This window comes from Castor canadensis, chromosome 16 (assembly GCF_047511655.1).
Source record: "Castor canadensis chromosome 16, mCasCan1.hap1v2, whole genome shotgun sequence".
Classification (NCBI taxonomy): domain Eukaryota; kingdom Metazoa; phylum Chordata; class Mammalia; order Rodentia; family Castoridae; genus Castor; species Castor canadensis.
The window spans coordinates 10,512,370-10,535,822 of NC_133401.1; the positions used below are offsets into that span (position 1 = coordinate 10,512,370).

The 23,453-nt window shown below is 37.0% G+C and overlaps 1 pseudogene; it reads right to left on the reverse strand.

Annotated features, from left to right (window-relative positions):
• LOC109674422 (poly(rC)-binding protein 2-like) overlaps nucleotides 1-23,453 on the reverse strand; it is a 248,651-nt pseudogene that overhangs the window by 28,635 nt on the left and 196,563 nt on the right.

The window sequence follows — 23,453 nt, forward strand, 5'->3', positions numbered from 1 at the left end:
CTTATTAAAAACTACATCTGGAATTGCTCCAAATGTGAAGGCAGGGATTCTCCCCATTAAAGACTATTCCAAAACCTCCTAAGATTGGATCATTTGACATCTCAAAGACAGAGGCACCAAAAGATGCTTCTCAGATACCAGTCCAAAGCAAATTACGAAGGGAATGTACATACAGAGGGCTGCAAAGTCCGTTTAATAGACAGCAAGAAAAAAATTTTTGTTTTATAAAAATAATGGGCCAGGGCAAATCTTGTTCTGACTATGCTGATACTCACCACTATTATCTCATCCCAAGTTGGTTTCACAATTCACATTGTAGTCTCCCTCACCTCCACTGTTCTGACCTCCAGGTTTCATGGGAAACAAATGCTGTGTAAAACTTCAACCCCTAGCACTGTTCCTAGAAAGGGTACTAGGATCCTATTGGCACAGAGAGGGCCATGTGTATGTGGAATGGAGTGGAACTGGATGATATAAAGGAAAAATTCAACAATGATATGGAGATCATAAAAAATGACAAGATAGAAATCATGGACTTGAAGAAGTCAATAAATGAAATAAAAAGGAAGATTACAGCTTCAACACCAAACTAGATTAAGAATAAAAAAGAAATTTTTGAACATGAAGACAAGCCATTTATTTGTTTGTTTATTAGAAATAGGTTCTTTCTGTATTGCCCAGAAAAGTCTTGAACTCCTGAACTCCAATTATCCTCCTGCTTCAGCCTTCCAAGAACCTAGAAATTTACCTCCACCACTATGCCTGGCCAGAATACAAGTCTCCTGACATAAACCACTTAGGAAAAAATGTTTAAAAGTGAAACACTATCAATAAGGAGTACTATGTCCAGCAAAACTATCCTTCAGAAATGAAAGAAAAATAAAGACTGGTAGTTAATGAAAAACAGAAAGAATCTGTCACCACCTAGCTGGCCCTAGAAATTCTTAATGGTGTCTGACACTAGAATTCGAACACCACAAGTAGCCAAAGTAATCCTGAGCAAAACACCAAATTTGGAGGCATCACAACACCAGAATTCAAACATACTATAGATCTACAGTCACAAAAAAAGCATGGTACTAACATAAAACAAACACATACACCAATGGAACAAAATAAATAGCCCAGAAATTGATCTTCATATTTCTAGCCAACTAATGGTAGACAAAGGGAGCAAGAAAATAACTTGGGGAAAAGAAACTTTTCTTCAATAATTTTATTCTGACTGCATGGAGAGAAAATCACTTATCCAAAATTTAGTGCTTTTTAATTATATTCCTTCATCTGTCATACTCTAAAAAAATCTCTTCTTTTAGTATACTTGATACTCTTTATGCTGTTTGATTCTACTTGCTTGTCCACCTCTGAAAGTACTTTTCTCAAGAATCTATTTTCATCAACTATTCCAGAGTAATTTAATTACATCCTTCACAAATAATTGACATTAACACACTTTCCCAAAACTTACTGCAGAAACTGGCAACAATTTCAAAGTACTGACATATCTCCTACCATTTACCCATCCTGTCTGGGATCCAGACACCTGTCATTTAGGGGTGGGGGAGGGGGTCAAGGGGAGAAATGACCCAAATAATGTATGCACATGTGAATATAAAAAAAATTTTACCACCTATTTCTTATCTACTCAAAGCCTGTGAAATCTTGCCCTGAAAGAAAAAACTCATTCCTGGTTTACATTAGAAAAACCTGGAGTTCTTGACAGGCATGGTGGTACACAGCTATAATCCTAGCACTAGGGAGGGAGAAAAGTAAGGGTCTTGAGTTTAAATCAGATTGAGCTACATAGGCAAGGGCAGGGTCTATACCTCAGCAGTAAAGCATTCACTTAGTATGTACAAGACCCTAGGTTCAATTTCTCAACACCACAATATAAACTGGAATTCTCTTTAAGAAGAAATTCTAATGTCCTAACCCCTTCCTTACCCATTTTGATGCACTTTGTTTGGAAGATCCCTAAGCACCTGTAGTGCTTATTTCCATTTTCACCAGCATTTTGTTGTTTCTTTCCTTTTTTTAGTGATACTGATGCTTGAACTCAGGACTTTGCACTTGCAAAGCAGGTACTCAATCACTTTGATGCACATCTCCAGTCTATTTTGCCCTAGTTATTTTGGGAATGGGGTTCTGTGAACTATTTTCCTGAGCAGTCCTCAAACCATGATCCTCCAGATCTCAGCTTCCCAAGTAGCTATGATTACAGGCATAGACACCAGTGCCCAACGATTTGCTCCCACAATGATTGACTTTCAGAATATGGCAAGATGAAATATCAAGGTCTTTTTGATTTGCATTTGATTTATAGGTGAAGGTAGACATTTCTTCATGTGTTTATTAGCAATTTGTACTTCTGAGAATTGTCTGTTCATTTGCCCATTTGTTAATTGGTTGTTTGTTTTCTTGGTGTTGAATTGTTGAGCTCTTTGTATATGCTGTATGTTATTTTATCTGAAGAATAGATGGCAAAGATTTCTCTCATTCTGTGGGCTGACTATTCTGATAATTATTTTCCTTGTTGTACAGGATCTTTTTAATTTGATGTAATCCCATTCAACAATTCTTGGTCTCATTTACTGAGCATATGGAAGGCTATTCAGAAGGTTTGTATCTTTGCCTATGTTTTCAAGTGTTTTTATGTAGTAGTTTCAAAGTTTCAGTTTTTATATTAAGATCTTTGATAGACTTTGAATCAATTTTTCTACAGGGTAAAACACAGGGATCAAGTTTAAGTCTACTACATATGGATGTCCAATTTTCCCAGCACCTATTTGTTTAAAAGACTGTCTCTTCTTCAAATGTACACTTTGGAGACTTCTGCCAAAATATCAGGTCTTGTAGGTGTGTGGAGTTATTTCTGGGTCTTCTGTTCTATCCAATGGTCTTTATATCAGTTTTTGTGCCAGTACCAGGATATTTTGTTATGATGGATAATTTGAGGTAAGGCATTGTGACACTTCCAGAATTTCTCTTTTTGCTCAGGATTTCTTTAGCTATTCAGGGTCTTTTATTCTTCCATAAGAATCTTAAGGATGCTTTTCTATTTCTGTGAAACATGACATTGAATATTTGATGGAAATTGCAGTGTATCTATATTCTGCTTTCAGTAACACAGCCATTTTCACAATATAATTCTGACATTCTTTTTCAAAATTTTATAGGTTTGATTATGAAGGTATTTCTTCTCTTTAGGTAAGTTTCTTCCTGTGGATGGGATTGTTGTTCTGATTTCTTTCTCAGTCTATTCATAATTGCTATAAACTACTGATTTTTTATGTTGATTTTGTATTCTGTTATTTTTCCAAAAGTGTTTTTCACATCTATGAGCTCTTTGTTGGAGTTGTTCGGGTCTCTTAAGTATAGGATCATATCAGCTTCAAACTGGAATAATTTGATTTGTTCATTTCCTATGTGTATCCATCTTATTTATTTCTCTTGCCTTACAGATATGGATAAGAAAATGAAGTACTAAATTGAAAAAGAGTTGAAAAACTGGAAACCATTCACTTGGTCCTGGCTTTAATAGGACGTGGTTTCAGTTTTTGCTACTTAGTATGACATTGGCTATAGGTTTATCAAATATACTCTTCATTATGTTGTGGAACATCCCTTCCATTTCTGGTTTCTTCGGTGATTTTACAATGAATGGATGTCAAATCTTGTCAAAGGATTTTTTTTTCATCTATTGAGATGATCATGTGATTTTTGTGCTTGATTTTGTTTATACACTGTATTACATTTATTGATTTGCATATGTTAAGTCCCTGGAATTAAACCATATTTGTCATACTATACTACCATTTTAATGTGTTGTTGAATTCACTTTGCAATAATTTCATTGAGAATTTTTTTATCTAGGTTCATCAAAGAAATTCTTCTATAATATGCTTTTTCATTGTATCCTTATCTGTTTTTTGCTTTCACAGTAAAAATGACTTCATAGAAAGAGACTTTTGAAAGCATTCTTTCCCTTTCTGTTTTTTTCTCTTTTTGTGGAATAATTTGAACAGTATTGGTAATAGTTTTCCTTTAAAGATCTGTGAATTTCTTTGATGGGAGGTTCTTTATTGCTGCCTTAGTTTCATTGATTGTTGTAGATCTGTTTAGGTGGTTTATAAAGTTTTGGCTCAATTTTGATGTCATATACACATAGAAATTTACCCCTTCATCCTAGATTTTCTGGTTTACTGGAAAATAAATTTTCAACCTGATTCCTATTGATCCTCTGGCTTACAATGCTATTTGTCTTGACATCTTCTTTATCACCTACTACTTTATTAATTTGGGTCTCCTCACTCCTCCCTATGGGGTTCTCAATTTTATTTATGTTTTCAAAGAACCAACACTTTGTTTCATAGAATCTTTTTTTATGTTCTTTTAGTCCACATTTCATTTAGTTTCTTCCCTGGGCTTTATGTATTTCGTTCCATCTACTGCTTTTGAGTTTATTATCTTCTTGTTTTTCTAAGAGCTTGAGGTGCATCATTATGTTATTTTTTGAGATCTCTTTGATTTTAATGTATTCAATCATAGCTATAAACATTCCTCCTAACACTGCTTTTATGTGTCCCAAAGGTTATGATAAGTAGTTTTTTTTTTCATTTTATTCTAGGAATTTTTTATTCCTCTCCTGCTTATTTCTTCTATGACCCACTGATCATTTAAAAGTTATTTACTTAGTTTCCATGTGTTTGAATATTTTGTGTAATTTCATATTTTTGTTTTAGGTTTTATTCCATTGTGTTCTGAAAAAATGTAGAAGGTTATTCAATTTTCTTCTATCTGTTAATACTTGTTCTATGTCCTTAAATATGATGCATTTTGGAGAAATTCCCATGAGCCTCTTAGAAGAATGTGTTTTCTGTGACAGTTGGGTGGAGTATTTTATACATGTCTATTAAGTCCATAAGATCTGTAGTTAATACTTTTAATTCTAAAGTTTCCTTGTCAATTTTCTGTCTAGATAACCTGTCTTTTGGTGACAGTGGTATATTAAAATCACACATTACTCTATTGGCAGGTCTATCTGAGAATTTGTCTAGTAATGGCCCCATGGGGAGCAAGAGTTCAAGCCTAGGGGTGGCCACTACATGTGTCTGGGGAAGGTAAAAAGGGAACTGAACTCAGCACTGGCATGGGCAAAACTATGGGACCTGGGCACTATGCCAACTAGTTTCAGTATTTTCATACCTTACTCTGAAATAGCTCTTCCTGTGGACACTTGTGGAAATCTTGTGGTTGAAACATCCTGACCAATCAAAAACGGCATGGCACTCACACAAAAAGAGAATTAAGGACCAATATACCACAATAGAAGACCCAGAAATAAAGTCACACAGCTATAATAATTTGATTTTTGATAAAGTAGCCTAAAGCATATGTGAGTAAAAAGACAGCATCTTCAACAAATGATGTTTGGAAAGGTGAATATCCACATGTAGAAGATTGAAAGTAGATGCCTGTGTTTCAATTGTACTAATATCAATGCAAAGTGGATGGAAGATCTTAATGAAACCTCTGCACCCATGAAGCTACTACAGGAAAGAATAGAAAATGCACTGGAACATATAAGTACACCCATGATTATTGCAATTGCAGCTCTCTTAGAAATATCCTAGCTATAGAAGCAAATCTAGCAAGAAATGGTTTTTTTAGTGGAGGAGGCTTTTAGGATTCTCAAAAGACAAAACCAGAATAGACTTTCTCCACATTATATTGTTGTTAAACCATTAATTATACAGAATAAGGAAAGAAGTCTCAACAATGCTACAGAGAAGTCACATATAAAGGCAAACCTATAACAAAAACAACAGACTTCTCAACAGAAACTATAAAAGCACAGAGGGCATGGAATGATGTATTACACATACTGAAGGAAAATAATTGGCAACCTATGTTACAGTAGCAGCAAAGATATCCTTTCTAATTGAAGAATCAATAAAACTCTTCCAAGACAAATTTTAAAAACTAATGCAATTAATAACCACTAAAATAACTCTGCAGAAGAAACTTAAAGGAATTGTAAAGGTAGAAGAAAAAGGTAACCACAACCATGATAATATGGGAAAGAATAAAACTCAGAAGATGAGTAAAAGAGCAAATGAGGAGTAATGAAGAATCATACACTACATAAAGTACAAAAGTTATGAGAGATAAAGAAGTTTCCTTTATAAAAGTCTTTTCAAGAAGGCTATTTTATAAAGATAATCCTTCAGGAGGATTTAATAATTGTAAACATATACACATTGAATATTGGTGCACCTAATTCCATAAGGAGGCACACATTACTAGACATAAACACAGCAATAGATCCCAATACAATAATAGTATATGACATCAATACTCCACTTTCACTAAAAATATATCATCCAGACAAAAAGTCATCAAGGAATCTTCAGAATTAAATAACAACATGAATTAAATGCACTTAAAAGAAAATAACAGATATTCTCTCCAACAGCTACAGAACACAGATTCTTCTCAGCAGGCAATGTAATTGTCTCTAAATTAGACACATTTTAGTACAAAAAGTAAGTCTCAACAAATACAAGAAAATTGAAATAACTTTCTTTATTTTGTCAGACTTCAATAGAATAAAGCTAGAAATCACTAACAAAATAAACTTCAGAAAATATCCAAATACATGGAGACCAACCAATTCACTTTTGAATCAAAGAAATAATGTAGTAATAAAAAATTCCTAGATTCAAAATAAAATCGAATCACAACTTTCCAGAACCTTTGGAATCAGCAAATACAGTGCTAAGAGGCAAGTTTAGAGTTATAAGTCCCTAAATTAAAAAATCAGGGGTGTCACAAGTAAATAACCTAATGATACTCCTTAATTTCTTAAAAGTCAAACTCCAAAGCAGAAGATGGAAAGAAGTAGTAAATATCTTTGAATAAATTAACGAAAAGGGGACTAAAATAATAGAATTCTTTGAAAACATAAATAAGAATAACACATCTTTAGACAAATGAACTAAAGGGAAGATGGAAAAATTAAGCTCATAAAATTTAAGATGAGAAATCAGCTATCACAACAAATACCAATGGCATTCAGTGGATCATTAGGGAACACTTTCAACACTTACATTGTAATAAATTGAAAAATGTAGAATAAATGGATAAATTCCTAGGTCCATATGAACCATCAAAAATGAACCAAAAGCATATAAAAAACCTAAATATATCTATATTTAGGATTTATATATCTATAAATCCAGTGAAACTGAAACAGTAATAGTCACTAAACCAAGGAAAGCCCAAAACTAGATGGATTAAATGTTGAATTCCAAGAGATCTTCAGAGAAGAAGTAACAACGCTTCTCAAAATATTCCATAAAGTAGAAGGGGACTAACACTGCCAAACTCATCTATGAAGCCTCTGTTACGTGCATACCAAAAGCCGACAGAAACAAAAAAATCACAGACCAATTTCCTTCATGAACGTATTCACAAAAATTCCCCATCTGATCCTTGCAATTTGAATTCAGAAACACATTAGAAAGCTAGTACACCATGATCAAGTTGGTTTCATTCCAAAGATGCAAGAATGATTCAGCACATGCTTATCAATAAATATAAGACAACACATGAAAAAATCAGGGACAAAAATCACATGATTATCTTAATAGATGCAGAAAAACCTTTTGAAAAAACTGCAAAACCCCTTCATGATGAAAGTCCTAATGGAAGTAGGAATGCATGGAATGTACTACAATATAATACAGCCCATAGAAGATAAAATTATAGCCAACATTGTAGTAAATGGTGAAAAACAGAAACCATTTCCTCTGCATAAAGAAATGATGCAGGAGTTTCCACTCTCTGTTTTCTTATTTGATACACTGCTTGAACTTTTAGCTACAGCAGTAAAGCAAGAGAAAGAAAAAAAAGGCTATAGGAATAGGAAAAGAAGAGGTCGAATTGCTCCTATTTGTATTCCATTCTTATTATACATTTAAAAGACCCTAAAAAGTCTACCAAAATATTCTTAGGTCTCATAAATAATCTCAGCAAAATTGCAGGATAAAAATTCATTACAAAAATGAGTAGATCTATATATCAACAATAAACAGAAGGAAATCAGGAAAACAATCACATTCACAATAGCCTCACGAAATTAATTACCAATACCAGACAAGGTGGCAGGAGAGTGACATCATCCATTATCTTCCCTCATGGACACACCTTATTGAAATGTTATTGTCATAACTAACTCCCTGAAGAACTGCTAAGGAAGTCAATGCTAGTAGCAAACTAGTTTTATTTTCATGAACATCTCACAAGCTTCCCAGTAAGCAGGACTGTACAGATGCCAGTGTGGAAGCCAAGGAACAGACCCATGCATTGACATAGGGTAAAAGATAAACAGTGCTGAGAGGAATTACAAGCAGCAGGCCTGTCCACACCAACTGCATCACACAAATTCCTGCAAGACAAAAACGGAGCCCAGAGGCTCTGACAGCAATGCTACCAGCTACAGCTCCGTGTAGGAAATTTCTGCAGTGTGTAGCTAATCACCAGGACTAGGAACATGTCAACAAATGCACAGGATAGGACCCTCAGCCTCTGACTCAAGTAATGACTGAGATGGTGCCTAGAACAACAGACTGTAAGTTGCTAGGAACCTGGCAAAAAGAAGAAGCCACAAGTTAGGTGGAAAGTTAGTTGGACTTGGGAATTGAGTGCCCAGACCCCAGAAGCATTCACTAGAGATTATATAGAGATCTTTAATTTCTTCATATGATGAGAAACTAGTTCAAGACTGTGAGTAGCCACCATCCCAGTGAATCAAGTCTCTCATGAGACTATCACTTACTCCACTGAAAGACCCAGACATTAAGGGAAAAAAACCACTTCTCTGGAAAGTAATTGAAAACTTTGACATTCGCGTGTATTTTTATTGCTTTAAAACTTTTTTGTATATTTGATTTGAGTATTTTTGTTCTCTCTTTCTCATATTTTATTCAGTTCTGCATTTCCTTTGCTCCTTCCTATTGTTTGAGTTAACGTATGTGATGAGCTTATATTTCCTTTCATCTACAATTAGAACAGCACTCCTGCTCTTCCATTTATATCATCCCACAATAAATCATTATTGTCTCTATTTTAGTAGGTAATTAGATTGTGAGAGGATTTTTTTGTTTATTTCATTGTTTTTTCTCTTTTCTTTTTCTTTTTTCCTCAATACAATATTGACTATAGTTTTACCTATCTCGTTTTGCTCCCACATTACACATTTCTATTAATCTTAGCCACCATACATTCCAGCTTTATAATGCCAAACACTTTGCATTATTCACCAGCATTATTTCCCTTCCCCATAACCTTACAGGTATACCCTTATTAACTAAAGTCTTTGATGACCACCCTGACCTAGAAACGAGCCTCCCTATCTACATCTCTAAGAGAGAAAGTTCCATTTCCCATCAAGTAAGTGTTAATGTCCACGAAGAAATACATTGGATCTTGATAAGAAGGGGGTGATACATTTACAAATTCACCTTGGTCCCCACCAGTCCAGCCTAGTTCGGCAAAAGGGGAATTGGGATCACCTGTGCCCTCACCCTCCATACCTCAAAGTCTGGGGATTTTGGATATATTATTTATGATTGACTCCAGGTGCCCAAACACCCTTCTGAAGGCTTGGCACCAACTACCTGCTGACTGTCCTTGGGCCTAATCTCAAGGGAACATGCCTGACACAGATATAGCAGGATCTGTCTGACACAGATACACCTCCAGACTCACAGTGCACATAATTTATGTGGACAGAGGTGACACTCACTGTTGGTACCCTGGGTCTTTCCTCATCACTGTAATTCTGTGGATTTGGGCAGTTATTTCTGGGCCTCACTCTTCTCTCTGAAACTGAGAAGGCAACTCTGCCTACAACCTTCTGAGTTTTGAAAAAGGATCTACAATCATACACATGGAAAACTGGTTATCTACATGTGAAATACTGAAACTAGATGCCTATCACTTATCTTGCTCAAAAAAATAATTCAAAATGGATTAAATGTCTTATTATAAGTTCTGAAAACACTACAGGGAAACACTAGAAGATATAGGCAATTATTTTTTGAATAGGATTTCAATTGCCCAGGAAATAAGAGCAATGACAAATGGCATTGTATCAAATTTTAAAGTTTCTGTAGATCAAAGGAAACAATTACCAGAATCAAGAGAAAACTCATAGAATTGGAAAAATCTTTGCTATCAAATAGATGAAAGATAATATCCAGAATGTACAAAGACCTTCAAAAATTTAAACAGCAAGTATGCAGTTGATATACTCTCTAAGAATGAATATAGAATTTTAAAACCTATTGAAATCACCATAAGAAGGGCACTAAGAGGGGGCAGAGTGGGTTGTAAGGGAGGGTGGTGGTGGCAGGGGGGAGAAATGACCCAAGCCTTGTATGCACATATGAATAATAAAATAATAAAAAAAGGAAGGGCACTAGGGAGAAAGAAGACAAATAGAGGAGATCAACCAATTTGGATTATAATACATATATACATGGAAATGTCACAAAGACACTCCCTGTATAGCTGTCTTAAATAAACAAAAATGTCATTTTATTTTTCTTTTACATAATTGAAGAATAGGGGAATGGAAAAGATACTGTCTGTGGGTGTTGGTATAAGTGGGAAGGTCAGAGAATGTGGAGAAAGGATGTGAGAGGGTGAATGAAGTGCAAATACTATGCACACGTGTATTCAAATGGAAAATGATACCTGTAGAATCTGCTCCAGGAATGGTGGGAGGGAGGGATAAAAAAGAATGATGGAAGGGGTGAATCCAACTATGATATGTTTGATATATTGCAAAACTTTTGTAAATGTCAAAATGTACCCCCAACCAGCACAACAATAAAAAAAACTAATGGAAATGTAAAATAGTGCAAGCACTATGTAAATCATTATGAAGGTTCACCAATGAAAATTGGCCCATCTGATGACCCTGCTATACCATTCTTCAGATATATCTGAAGGAGTATAAATCAACACACAAGAAGAATACCTGAATACCCATGTTTACAGAACCACTATTCACAATATTCGGGTTCTAGATTCAGTCTAGATGCCCATCAACTGATAAATGATTTTTAAAAATGTGGGACATACACACACTGCAGTATTATTCAACCATAAAGAAGAATGAAATTATGTTATGTGCAGGAAAATGGATGGAACTGGAGGACATCATCTTAAGTTAGAAAATCCAAGCTCAACTAGCCAAATTTTGCATGTTTTCAGTCATATGTGCAACCTAGACCTAATGTGATGATGGTGATGATCGTAATGATGATGATAATAATGGGACATAAGCATAGAAAGAGGACTGTCTGGGAGGGGGATCAACAAGATGGGGGAGAGGGAATGGACAGGGCAATGTCGGGAGGAAGGTGAAGACAAATAAATTGAACAAATACTTCTCAAAATACAGGAAAAAATTTTGCACAGCTTTAGTCATTTGGGAATTACAAATAAAAACGACAGTGAGATTCCACCTCATCCCAGTTAGAATATCTGTCATCAAGGAAAAAAATGTTGTCACAGATGTGCAGAAAAGGGAATTCTTGTCCACATTTGGGAGTGTTAATTACTTCAGACACTATGGAAATCAGTATGGAGGTTCTTCAATAAACTAAAAATAGAACTACCTTACCAACAGTGCAGCATTGCCACTCTTGCATATATATTCAAAGAATCAAGTGCAGCAGCATGTAGTAGAGACACCTGCACACAAGTTTATTGTGATGCTATTCGCAAAGTCCAAGTTATGGAATCAGGTTTGGTGCCCATCAATAGATGAGTAGATGTAAATAATTTAGCATATACACAAAATGGACTATTAGTCAGTCATTAAAATCATGTCTTTTGTCAAAAATGAATGGAACTAGAGATCACCAGGTTATGCAAAGTATTCCATGTTTTTTTTTCATGTGTGGAACCTAAAAAAACACATGAAAGTAAAAGAAGGACTATTATGCATTGGAAGGATACAAGCAGGAGGGAAAAAGGGGAGGACAACATGGGTAGTGAGATGGGAAAATGTGATCAAAGTACTTTATATACACGTGTGAAAATGTCATGAATGAAACTCACTGTTTTGTACAGTGACATGAAGAAAATATACATTGAACAATGCACAATGTGCTTTGTCTACAATATTTCATGTAATCCACACACCATGTCACTGACTCATTTTCTTGAAGCATTGATAATGGCATATCATTTCTTTGCTCAAAAGCTCTCAATAGTCAGGTACAGTTGCTTATGACTGTAGTCCTAGGCTACTAGGGAAGCAGAGATGAGGAGGATCATGGTTTGAGCCATACCCTGGCAAAAAAAAATGTGATACTTTTATGTCAATCAATAAAACCTGGGCATAGTGGCACACGCCTGTCATCCCAGCTAAGCAGGAAGCATAAATAGGAAGGTCTCAGACCAGTCTGTGTTGGATAAAATTGTGAGAGCCTATTCCAAAATTTATAAAGCAGATAGGCTGGGGGCATGCCAATAGTGATAGAACACCTACCTAGCAAGAATGAGGCCTTGAGTTCAAAACTTAGTACAGCCAAAATTTTTTTAAAGTTCTCAAAATTGAATTTCTGTCCACATAATAAAAATTTGAACTTCAAAAAAAAGTTAAGAGAAAGTTTTTAAAGCAGCAAAATGAAAGCAAACAAAAACATTCAAAATAGTGTCCACATAGATACCTGGAAATATCTTATAACATATTCGCAAACCAGAGATAATGGATAATTTATTCAATGCACAAAAATAAAACTTAAAAAACTGTGAAACAAGACTAACCAGTCATTAATTCCACTTTTCCCAAAGCAGTTTCCTTTTTTCTCTTTTTTGATTAACATACATTAATTGTACAAAGGTTTCATTGTGATATTTCTGCACATGCATATAATATGCTTTGATCAAACTCACTCCCACTATTACTTTGTTATCCCTTACCCCCTTTTTAAAATGATCTTTAAGAAGATCATTCATTATTCTACTTTTGCATATGAAGTAGTTTGATAGTGTGCACAATCTCCTTCCCCCTCTGCCTTCCCACTGTCTTCCCTCTGGTTCCCACACCACCCTCTTCACCTTCTTTCCCCACTGCCTTCCTGTTAGTTCCCACACACAAAGAGTCCACCTACTTTACACCCATGTAATTCTTTTTAGCTTTAGGTCTGTAACTACATATGAGAGAGAACATGTCATATTTCTCTTTCTCAGTCTGGCTTATTTCACTTAACTGACTTTTTACTGTGTTGAAATTTTTCAATTTTGAGTCTTACAAAAATAGCATCATGGGTAATGAATGCTTGTGTTTCTAACTTTTGTACAATATTAAATATTATTTTGTGATATTCATCTATATTTTTGGATGTAGTGGCAGTCATAGGTGAATATCACAAACATAATATTGTTATATATTTCATCGTATACATATTCCTCATTTTGTTTGCTCATTCTGTTGATTGGTACTCAGGTTTTTGCAAGTTTGAAGCTATCACAAATAATGCTGTGAGAGTCATTGTGCATTTGCCTCAGTGCACATCCATACATGATCTGAGTGGAATGTCTGGATCACAGGGGAAATATGTGTTCAGTGTTGGTTCTCCAACTTGTGTATCACTTCATAGTCCCAGCACAATGTGCAAGTATTTGATCTGTCCCACTACCTATGCTGCATTTGCTACTGATCATCTTCTTAGTTTTGTAAATTACTCTTATGAATTTTTTTTTTCAAATCGGTGGGCATTTTATTAATTTGGTTCATTTTTTTCCTTTTTCTTTTATTATTCATATGTGCATACAAGGCTTGGTTCATTTCTCCTCCTGCCCCCACCCCCTCCCTTACCACCCACTCCGCCCCCTCCCTTTGCCCCCCACCCCCTCAATACCCAGCAGAAACTATTTTGCCCTTATTTCTAATTTTGTTGTAGAGAGAGTATAAGCAATAATAGGAAGGAACAAGGGTTTTTGCTGGTTGAGATAAGAATAGCTATATAGGGCATTGACTCACATTGATTTCCTGTGCGTGGGTGTTACCTTCTAGGTTAATTCTTTTTGATCTAACCTTTTCTCTAGTACCTGTTCCCCTTTTCCTATTGGCCTCAGTTGCTTTTAAGGTATCTGCTTTAGTTTCTCTGCATTGAGGGCAACAAATGCTAGCTAATTTTTTAGGTGTCTTACCTATCCTCACCCCTCCCTTGTGTGCTCTCACTTTTATCATGTGCTCAAAGTCCAATCCCCTTGTTGTGTTTGCCCTTGATCTAATGTCCACATATGAGGGAGAACATACGATTGATTACTGATTATGAACATCATTGGTATCCCACATGATCGTTTATTCCTGCAGTGGACATACAGCTTTTCTTTTAAAGTGCTCTTCCCTGAACAGTTTCTGCAGTGTTATTTCATCATTAAAAGCTGTCATTCCATGTATTTGTCTGTCTCTAAACATGATCTTCTGCTCCTCTGCACAGCGTGGTTGAACTCACCCAGCACCACAGTGGGGCACTGCATATTGTAAGTTTTCTGGTTTGCTGTTATTGTTCTATGTCTTTGATACTCCCTTCTAATTTATAGAATTAGCTTATAAATTTTCCTTTTTAGACACATGCTGTAGTTTTTATTTTATTTATGTTGAATAAATATATCAATTTCTGAAGAAGTGAAATCCTCATAATGCTGAAACTTTTAATCCTTGAACATTATATGTCCTTTCATTTCCTAGGGATTTCATTAATATTTTGAGAAATATTCTGGACATTTCAGTGTAGAAGTCTCATCCCTACATTGTTACTTTATTAAATATTAAATATATGATTGTAGGGGGTGCTTTATAATTATGATTTTTAAAATTTCTTTTGGTATTTTTGAAATAGAGTCTCACTAAATAGCCAACACCGATTTCAAACTCATGATCTTCCTCCCTCACACTTCTAAATGTGGGAATTACAGGCCTGTGTCACCTTGTCTAAACACACCAAAGAGATTTTTGCATATTGAACTTGAAACCAATGAATTGCCATTTTGCTACTTAATTCTAATTACACTGGATTTTCTGAAGTTTTTCTGCACATCATCCTTTCATTTGTGAATTATTAATGTTTTAACACTTCCTTTCCAGTTTTTATTTATTGGTGGTTGTAGTGGTGGTGTTGCCTTACTGAACTTGGCATGTGTACTTTTAGAAATACTACTCAGGAGTCAGATCTATTGCTTAGGGCTGGAGGTGTGGTTCAAGCAGATCCATTGCATAGGCACTGAAATTGCTCTTGAAACTGGCTGAGAAAATCTCTGGAAATCTAGTACAAATCATGCCATAGAGCAACTTTTCCCAACCTCAAAATTTTCGATTATAGACAAAAATGCTGAAACTGAGTATCCAAAACAACAACAGTTGCCCACAAAGGAAGTAGCTGGTTAAGGTAAAACACATGGATGGTCTCACAGAGTTTTTTGTTACATGTTGAATCACTGTGGAAGACCAGCTACCAAATGGCTGACAATAATAAACTGCAACATCTTCAGGCTCCAGGCTACTGATAGTGAGAGTAAAGTCTGTCCCAGACCCACTGCCACTGAACCGGATTAGGGCATCAGTGGCCCTGGTGGATGCACTAAAAACAAGGAGCCTGGGAATCTGTGCAGGTTTCTGCTTGTACCAGGCTAAGTAGCTGCCAACACCCTGACTGACTCTGCAGGAAAGTGTGGTACTTTCTCCTGGATTCAAAGACAAAGAGGATGAAGTCTGTGTCACAGAAAGTTCTCCAGTGGTATCTGAGATTGGGAATGAAACAAAAATGTCAACTGTGTAACTTAAACAGTATTTTTTGCCTTTCCAGAAGAGCCAGGACCCTTTCACTGCAATTAGCATTAATTTCTGTGTTGCTGAGCATAGGTGTTAGGTCACAGGATTCAACAAAATTCAGAGTCCACAGATGTGCAGAAGAATCCCTTGATCCTCTCACCTGGGAGCCAGAGTAACAGAAGGCAGAGGAACTGAGCTGCAGCTTCCATGGGTCACTCTATGTCCTATCTGAGGCAGTTCACACTCCAAAACCCTAACAGGGGCATTTATGTAGCCCCAGGATAGCAGGCTGAGCTGAGAGAAATATGCAAAACAGCTTAGTCAGAGTGAGATGCACCAACACCTGCAGAGACATATCCCTCCTCTTTTTCACACTTGAGCAACTCACATCACATGGTTAGATTAAAAAAGGTCATTGCTTTAGCCTGAGGGAAAACTTTCTCTTTGTGGTTACATACATCAATTCCCATTTCCTTTCGCTATACTATCTGCCTAGGCTGATCCAGATGGTGTTTGGTATAGGGTTGTTGAGAGAGGAAATAATTGCCTATGTCCCATTTCTCTCTAATGCCAATGTACATAAACATCTCCTTCACTGCATGGTTGGATCATATGAAATGAGTCACTGACAAGAGATTTATTTATATTTCAGTTAATTCTTCACTTTACTGTATAGTGCTTTTTTTCTGAAGTCTCTGAAACCACCACATTTTTATAAGACTTCATAAAGAACAACACTCAGGATCAGAAGTATACATACAATGAAGACCAAAATTGTGCAGATGAGCAGGACCTTGGCTATAACTATTAGATACAGACACCATTTCCCTGATGAAAGCTGATAGTGCTGTCCAGCAGGCAAGGGACTTTTGTTGGGTGATCTATTATCTACTCTGTCCATACTGTACAATCTATACACCTAACCAGATTCAAGCCTATGTCTCTCCAACAATGTGAAAAACAATTACACACACACACACACACACACACACACACACACACACACACACACACCTGATCTAAATGGAATCTTCTCTGGTTTTTCCTTCCACATGTCTGTCAGAATTGAGTACATGGGATATTAATTGTTGGTTTAATGGTGATTCCCTCTACAGTTTGCTTGAGTCTGTATATTACATCCTGTCATTCTTACCATCATTTCCATAAATCTTGTGCATTATTCTTAATTCCTTTGCCTTCCCATTTTTCTCTACCTATAATGGAAACAGTTTTAATAATCCTACCCCAGGATACAAGCAAATCTCCATCCATTGAAGCAATAAGTTTTGCATCCCCATCTAGGGATTGTCCATCCAATGGCCCAAACGTTATCATGACACACATGAAGTCAAAAGACCTGAGTTTTTATGAAGCTCATAGTTTAAGGGTTGTGTGATGATGATCAGGTTAACCTCTCTTTGCCTCAGTTTCCAAGTCTATAAACATGAATGTAGCAGTACATTCTTAGTGTGTTTCTTCAAGTATGATTTACCCATACTTATGTTAAGTTCTGGGACAATTTTTGCACCATCAGGCTGAGGTGTAGAAGTGCTTCAGGCAGGTGAGAACATTAGCACTCAACACCTTGTCTTCCTAGACAGGTCTGAGTTTCACATGGTAAGGTAGCCAACACTTCCAGTGGCATGTGACTCTCACTTCTGGGAACACACCAAGTAATCTGCTGCTTCTTATGTTTACTTCCCTGATCAACACACTGTAGGTGTTTAAAGATTGTAGTATTATTATGAATATGGGACAGTCAAACCTGTTGAAATCACCATAAGATGAGGACTAAGACAGAAAGGAGAGTAATAGAGGGGATTAAACAATTCTGGATATATATTTATATATATCCTGTCTGGGTGTTGGTACCAGAAAGAGGGAGAGGCAGAAGGAAAGGGTGGGAAGGAAGAAAAATATGGTGGAAGTACTATGTATTCATGTGTGAAAATAGAATATTGAGCCATATAAAGAGAAGGACATAAATCAATCATTGTAGCCATGTGTGTTACAACTTACATTGGCCTGGAGCGCATGCACTGTTCCGTAGTCAGTAGTCAAGTTCTGATTTGCTCTGCAGTTAGCACCTCCTACCAAACCCACCTCAGTCAAGCTGCTTAATGCTATGAGCTTCTGTGGAATTTAGTGCCTCGTAATGGCAATGTTTTCACAGTGCATAATCTGAAATCTGTACTAAATGCTATCGGACTGTTTGTCATTATCCCAAATCATTCCTAACTAGAGGCCTCAACTATCTTGACGCAATTGGTAAATGGCATATGAAAGAAATGCCTGAGTAAAAAAAATTAAAAAACAAAGGTTTTAGTTTTCACTCCACTTCTTTCTAATTAAATAGTTTTTGCTTGGAGTATTTTGAGTGACTTCTCTTTCCATTCAAATCCATAATGATGCCAGTACCCTGGCTTCTGAGGTGTAATAACTTGTGTCCTTTATTAAATCAGGTCATGAATTGTTGTAATTTGATTGTTTGTGGTGCTGGAGACTATCAGGAGGACAGAGTGTTAAAGTGCAGAGGAAATTTCCTGGACAATTCTACCAGAACCTCCCAGTGACCTTCAGAGCCTTACTACATCTAAGAAATGCTCCCATCAGTGGGGGCAGCAGGAGGAGCACCTGTGGCAGCCCAGCCTCATACTTCTGCTTCCTTCCATGGCAAGCTTCTATTATGATTTGTGGTTCTATGTCTAGGCTACTGTCATACTCATCTTCAGGTTCCAGGTTGCTAATGGTGGGAATGAAATCTGTCCCAGATCCAATGCTATTGAACCTCAATGGGACCCGAGATTTCAAAATAGATGCATCATACATCAGAAGCATAGGTGCTTTCCCTGGTTTCTGCTGATACTAGACTGGATCAGCAAGTGATGGTGACTCTGTCTCCAAAAGAAGCTAAAAGGAGGGTAGAGACTGGGTCACATCTCACACCTGACACAAGAACAAAAAATCCCACATATTTGATGTTTCAAGAAGTCTCCCCAGTAGAGCCAGGCAGCACTAGACATACTGGAATGATGAAATTCCAAATATTGCCCTTCCTTACTTGGGAGCAAGAGCACTAAGAGCTCTAGGTGCTGAGCAGTGGTCCTCATGTTCATGCTGGACCCTGACTGGGAATGACTCCTACACAGGACATGACCAGCCTGTTAAGAAGTCACTGGGGAAGTGGGTTGTGCTTGCACAAATGCAAATCACTAGAGGCTGCACCAAGGTGGGCACAGTTGTAGGACTGGCTCATCTCAATAACTCAGCAAATGCCTACCTAGTAGGCCATGTGTCCCAGGCCAGATGAGACAGCACAGATTTGCCTACAGAAAACATTTTTCTCCCACAGGGCCATTTTATTATAAAAGACATTTTTGGGACACTTAGCAAACTTGAAATGTACCTAAATATGCAAAGTATTTCTTACTTGTATTTTAATTATTTAGCACATCTTTGTAAACAATACATAATAGACCTTAAAGGGTGAGGCTATAGGTCGTCAATTTACTCTGACGTTTGTGTTTGAGGGGAAATAACATTTTGTAAGTACACAATTGCTTCTTTTTCCAAATTTTTAAATTTTATTTTAATTTATTATGTATATGATAAGTGGCAACAGGTAATACTATACATGAAAGCTGCTCTTTTTATTTACAAGCTATAGGAATCTATCTGACACAACTTAATTGAATAAAAATGGAAATAAAAGGGATCAACTAGAAGGCTATTTGGGCATCTAACAAAAGTTCAAGCCACAGAAAGGATGAGAGCATGAGAAAATCTGGAGAAAGTAACTCTGATGTTGCCAAGAATTTTTCCTTCTTCTCAATACCCCCTACACTTGCTTCATGCTCTTCTCTCATTACAGAATGTCTACATTTATTTAAAAAACTGGAAGGATGGAGGGGGGGTTAAAGGAATATAAAAGAGGGGGATAGCTGCCTCAAAAGGGACTGTACATGAAATACCCTTGTACTATTAATGAATTCTAAATTTAAAAAATAATAATTGCCATGCCTACTATGAAACACATAAAATATACTCAAAGTCATTTTGCTTTGGCCACTAATCCCTAATTTACCCTATGATACCAAACAATTTAATGTACATATGCAAAGATAATGCTGTGTTTCCTCAGGGAGGGTGTCACTCACAGATCTGTCATTGTCCAAAGCTACCCTAGAAGAAAATGGACTGCACTTCTCTCCTAGATTGGAGATGCTCACATTAAACTCCCCTTTCTGACATTTGGTAATACTTCTTGCAGTTCATCAGCAAGAATGATGAGTACTGGTGTCAGACCTGATAACATCAATGAAAACTCTGTTTCTTCCTCCAACTCTAAGAAACTGATTAGGATAAAATAAACATCAGCTCCTGGATCAGTTTGGCATCCTAAGTTCAATTCTCTGCAAGAAAAAAGAAGACCAATAATAAAACACCTGGGAAATTTCCCTCTGCCAGACTGAAAATGAGAACATTTCTAGGGACTCAGTCTCAGGTCCTCCCGAGCCTGGTTTTCCAGAAAGCAGATGAGTAGGAAGGCCCTTTCTCTTAGGTGAGGGTGTCTTCTGCTAGGTGCATGACCATAGCATGCAATAATGCTGCATTCCTCATAGAGCAATGAGTGCAGACATCAACCTGACCTAGAAACCAGCCTCCCTATCTACATCTCTAAGAGACAAAGTTCCATTTCCTATCAACTCAGTGTTAGTTTCCATGAAGAAATACCTTGGATCCAGATAAAAAGGGGATGATACACTTAAGTCTTTATAGCTAACAAATTCACATTGGTCCCCACCATCTTAGCCTAGTTCAGCAGAAGGGGAATTGGGATCACCTGTGCCCTCAGACTCCACACCCCAAAGTCTGGGGATTCTGGGTATATTATTGATGATTGACTCCAGGTGTCCAAACACCATTGTGAAGCCTTGGTACCAACTACCTGCTGACTGTCCTGGGGCCTAATCTCAAGGGAACTTGCCTGACACAGATACAGCAGGATCTGACTGACACAGATACTCAAAGTACACAGCCTTTATGTGGACAGAGGAGGCACTCACTGTTGGTAACCTGGGTCTTTCCTCATTACTGTAATTCTGTGGATTTTGGCAGTCATTTCTGGACCTCACTGTGCTCTCTGAAGCTGAGAAGGCAACTCTGTCTGCCTGCATTGCAGTTCACAAATCTTAGAACTGGCATTCCATTTGCTTGCAAATGATACGATTTCATTCTTCTTCATGGTTGAGTAAAACTCCATTGTGTATAAATACCACATTTTCTTAATCCATTCATCAGGATTGGGGCATCTTGTCTGTTTCCATAACTTGGCTATTGTGAATAGTGCTGCAATAAACATGGGTATGCAGGTGCCTCTGGAGTAACCTGTGTTGCTTTACTTTGGGTATATCCCTAGGAGTGGGACTGCTGGATCATATGGCAGATCTAAGTTTAGATTTTTAAGAAATCTCCATATTTTTTTTCCAGAGTGGTTGCACTAGCTTGCATTCCCTCTAGCAGTGCATGAGGGTTCTTTTTTCCCCACATCCTCATCAACACCTGTTGGTGGTGGTGTTTTTGATGATGGCTATTCTAAAAGGGGTGAGGTGGAATCTTAGTGTGGTTTTGATTTGCATTTCCTTTATGGCCTGAGATGGTGAGCATTTTTTCATGTGTTTTTTTACCACTTGAATTTCTTCTTTGGAGAAAGTTCTATTTAGTTCAGTTACTCATTTCTTTATTGGTTTATTGATTTTAGGAGAGTTTAGTTTTTTAAGTTCCCTGCTGGCAAATATTTTCTCCCACTCTGTGGGTGGTCTCTTCAGTTTAGAGACTATTTCTTTTGTTGTGTCATGAATATTTTTGAATAAAGAGACTATGTAAGGTACTACTAACCAGATATCATCTTCCTGTAAAAGTCACCAATATTTATTCTACAACTGCCTTTTGCCTTCCTGTTCTCTGTGGAGTTCCATGTGTATTTTTTCATTATACAAGTTTCCTCCCACCTACTAATGTGCAGCATTAGAATGCTGATCAACAGGATTACAAACAGCAACATTAGTGCTAGTCTTACCCTTAGTTTGGATTCTCCCTGAGTTCCATTTGTGTTAGTTTCCAAGAGCTTTTACAACAAATTACCAAAAAATGGTAGTTTAAAACAATAATAATGTAATGTCTCATAACTATGAAGCCTGGAAATGTGGGCCAATATTAGACTTTTGGAAAGCAGAGATACCTGAGAGTTTTCAGGGCAGACTCTACACTTTGCCTCTTCCAGCTTTGGTGGCTGCAGCTTTTCTTGACTGTGGACACATCACTGTATTATTTGTCTACTGTATTCATATTGCTTTTTCTCCTTTCTGTCTGTGTCAAACCTCCCTCCATCTCATTTCTGAAGAGATAACATTAGGGCATATCTGGCTAATCCAAGATAATCTTGCCATCTAAATACCCTTAAATGACATCTACAAAGGTCCTTTTCCCATATGTACAGCCTTCTACATGGAATAGGACATGATATCTTAGTAACCATACTTAGTCTTTTATTATTTTTTTTATTTTTTTTTTCACATACTGTTTGCTGAATGGCTTGGCAATAACTTTTTTTTTTTTGAGGTTGACTTTTTTTTCCATTTTTCTTTTATTATTCATATGTGCATACAAGGCTTGGTTCATTTCTCCCCCCTGCCCCCACCCCCTCCCTTACCACTCACTCCACCCCTTCCCGCTCCCCCCCTCAATACCCAGCAGGAACTATTTTGCCCTTATCTCTAATTTTGTTGTAGAGAGAGTATAAGCAATAATAGGAAGGAACAAGGGGTTTTGCTGGTTGAGATAAGGATAGCTATACAGGGCATTGACTCACATTGATTTCCTGTGCGTGGGTGTTACCTTCTAGGTTAATTCTTTTTGATCTAACCTTTTCTCTAGTTCCTGGTCCCCTTTTCCTATTGGCCTCAGTTGCTTTAAGGTATCTGCTTTAGTTTCTCTGCATTAAGGGCAACAAATGCTAGCTAGTTTTTTAGGTGTCTTACCTATCCTCACCCCTCCCTTGTGTGCTCTCGCTTTTATCATGTGCTCATAGTCCAATCCCCTTGTTGTGTTTGCCCTTGATCTAATGTCCACATATGAGGGAGAACATACGATTTTTGGTCTTTTGAGCCAGGCTAACCTCACTCAGAATGATGTTCTCCAATTCCATCCATTTACCAGCGAATGATAACATTTCGTTCTTCTTCATGGCTGCATAAAATTCCATTGTGTATAGATACCACATTTTCTTAATCCATTCGTCAGTGCTGGGGCATCTTGGCTGTTTCCATAACTTGGCTATTGTGAATAGTGCCGCAATAAACATGGGTGTGCAGGTGCCTCTGGAGTAACAGTCTTTTGGGTATATCCCCAAGAGTGGTATTGCTGGATCAAATGGTAGATCGATGTCCAGCTTTTTAAGTAGCCTCCAAATTTTTTTCCAGAGTGGTTGTACTAGTCTACATTCCCACCAACAGTGTAAGAGGGTTCCTTTTTCCCTGCATCCTCGCCAACACCTGTTGTTGTTGGTGTTGCTGATGATGGCTACTCTAACAGG